The following is a 3,310-nucleotide window of genomic DNA, read 5'->3' on the forward strand; positions in this document are numbered from 1 at the left end:
CCATTCTCCTGCCTCAGCCTCCGGAGTAGCTGGGACTACAGGCGCCCACCACCTCGCCCGGCTAGTTTTTTGTATTTTTAGTAGAGACGGGGTTTCACCGTGTTAGCCAGGATGGTCTCGATTTCCTGACCTCATGATCCGCCCGTCTCGGCCTCCCAAAGTGCTGGGATTACAGGCTTGAGCCACCGCGCCCGGCCTGAACAACCCATTCTTATACAAGGTTCCTATGACACTGTTCTAGGTATAGTCCTTGGTCTTTGTGCTCTACCACAATCTAGCTTCCCACAAGCTACAGCTATCAGACGCTGACTAGACCACAGAGATGACTAAATAATTTATGAAAAGTGTAGTTTTCCAGTACAGTAGTCCTTCCATTACAGATATTAATTGTTATTATGGTAAATGCAAGAAAACCTCTTAAAAGGTAATGATATACAATTATTTCACTGTTCATATGGACAAGAATATGAAAAAAATTATTAAATATTCATCCAAAATGACTGTTACTCCCTTAAAAATCCATCTTCCCCAAGAAAAGAATCACAAATACTTGAAATAAAATCTAGGGTGGCCTATATACCACAAATTGCTCCTCTAAGTGGATAAATCATCACATAAAGAAGCTAAGCATTTAGAAACACTTCATGCGGTGGTATAATTTTATCTATACACACATAAAATAAAAACATGCACCTCAGGGATCATTTACACAACTAAATGTCTTTCTGATTACCATACAATAAAGCTCAAGACAGATAACCTCTCACATCTGACAATACATAGGATATGAGTTATGACCACTGTTCTATTTCCATAATTGAGTGAGTACCTTTAAACAATTGGCCAAATATCTGACTCCCATTTTCAGTCACGCGACATGCATGCAAATACATGTTTACAATATATTATTTACAATATATTACGGAACCCATGGAGAACACTAAGTTCTAAGAAAGTCTTTTTGAAGTTTTTGTTCTTTATACTTCTCTACTCTAATAATTTTAGTTGCCAGTATAATAGCAACAATCCATGAATGACATTTAGAAGCAAAGTGAATTTTCTTCTGCCAGCTGACAAGGACTTCACAGCTGCTGGTCACAGTACTCACTCTACCTTCTTGTCAATAGTAGGCACTCTCATTTGTCACTGAACTAAAAATTAGAATATATTATGTAAAACTAAAAGTAATCTTATACTTGTACATATTTGCCTTGAATTTTGTTTATAAATTATTTCTACCACTTGCACTCAAGTAAAGATTAAACAACAGAAGTAATATATATCACAGTACAGTTTTTAATAACAGAAAACTATAAACTTAAAAATGTCAAACAATGGCAAAGTGATCCATATGATCATGGAACATTCATACAATATACCACTACTAAAAATGGTACAAGACCAAAGTAATCAAAGGAGATCAACAGAACAGAAAGAGTCACAGAAACAGACTCCCACATATACAATCAGGATTTTCAATAAAGGCACCAACACAATACAATGAGGGAAGAAAAATCTTCTCAACAAATGGAGCTGGAATAACTGGATATCCATATGGAGTGATATTAATCTTGACTTCTGGCTAACATCACTCAAAAAAACTGACTTGAGATATAATATAGATAAAAACGTAAAAGCTAAAACCATAACGCTTTTAGAGGAAAACACAGGAGAACATCATCTTGACATGTGGGAACAGGCCATAGAAAGCAATAATATACGAAAAATAGTAAAGTTTACTTTATCAAAATTAAAAACTTCTCATTAAAGACATGGTTAGGAAAGAGAGTAGGCAAGTCACAAAATGGGAATAAAGATCCCCAAAACATACCTCTGACAAAGAACTGGTAGATACCAGAACTCTAACAACTCAACCCAATTTAATAAATAGAAAAAAGATTTAACTAGACACTTCACAAAAGAAGATATACAAATGGCCACTAAGTGCTTGAAATAGGCTCAATATTATTATTGGTGGTAGTGATACACTACCCACCAACCAGAATGACCAAAGTTTAAAAACTGATAACCCGAGGATATGGAGCAACAGAATTCTCGTACATTATGAGTGGGAATGTAAAATAAAACAACCACTTTGAAAACAGGCCTGCCAGTTTCTTACAAAGGTAAATATAAATCTCCTCTATGATCAAGCCATTCCACTCCTGGGCATTTACCCAAAAGAAACATATATAGAAATAAAAACACACATATATGAATGTGGATGTGTATATATATACATATATTCACACATACACTTACTATACACACACACACATATATCTACAAAAGACTTGTAGAAGAATGTTCATAGCAGCTTTTTTCTTAATAGATAAAAGATGAAAATACACTCAGATGTCTAACAATAAAATAAGGAAACTGTGATTCATACAAAGAAATACTACTCAGCAATAAAAAAACAAGCTACTAAAACATAACAACCTGAATGAATCTCAAAAACATTATGATGAGTGAAAGAACCACAACATAAAGAAGTACATATTGTATGATTTCAAATACATAAAATCATAGAACAAGCAAAACTAACCTATGGTGGAAAAAATTAGAGCAGCGGTTGGTTGTCTTTGGAAGGGTGGGAGGTAGGGATTGACTGGGAAGGGTCAGAAGGGAAACTTCCAGGGTGATGATGATGTTATATAATCTATATTATGACAGACTTTGGGTTACACAGGTGTATGTGTTTACTAAAAGTCAGCAAATATATAATTAAGATGTATGCATTTCATCTGAGCACAAATTTGGTATCAAAAGAAAAACTAAATAAATATTGAGTTAATATTAATGACAGATATGCTGAAGCACTTAGAGGATATTTGCTGAAATCTGCAACTTACTTTGAAAAGTATCAAAAAACTAAGATGCAGCTAGGTACAGTGGCTCAAGCCTTTGGGAGGATAAAGTGGGAGAACTGGAGGCCAGGAGTTTGAGACCTAGAGACCAGCCTGGACAACATATTGATGTTTTGCAGATTGCCAATTTTTTGTCATAATAAAAAAAGCTTTAAAAAATTAGCTGGGCATGGTGGCTCATGTCTGTAGTCCCAGGTATTCGGGAGGCTAAGGTAGGAGGATCACTTGAGCTCAGGAGTTCAAGGTGGCAGTGAGCCATGACTGCACCACTGCATTCAAACAAAAGAAAGGGGAGGGGAGGGGAGGGGAGGAGAGGGGAAGGGAGGGGAGGAGAGGGGAAAGGAGGGAAAGGGAGGGGAGGGGAGGAGAGGGGAGAGGAGGAGAGGGAGGGAGGGAAGGAAGGAAGGGAGGGAGGGAGGAAGGAAGGGAGGGAGGGAGGG

The sequence above is a fragment of the Piliocolobus tephrosceles genome, chromosome 3 (assembly GCF_002776525.5).
Source record: "Piliocolobus tephrosceles isolate RC106 chromosome 3, ASM277652v3, whole genome shotgun sequence".
Classification (NCBI taxonomy): domain Eukaryota; kingdom Metazoa; phylum Chordata; class Mammalia; order Primates; family Cercopithecidae; genus Piliocolobus; species Piliocolobus tephrosceles.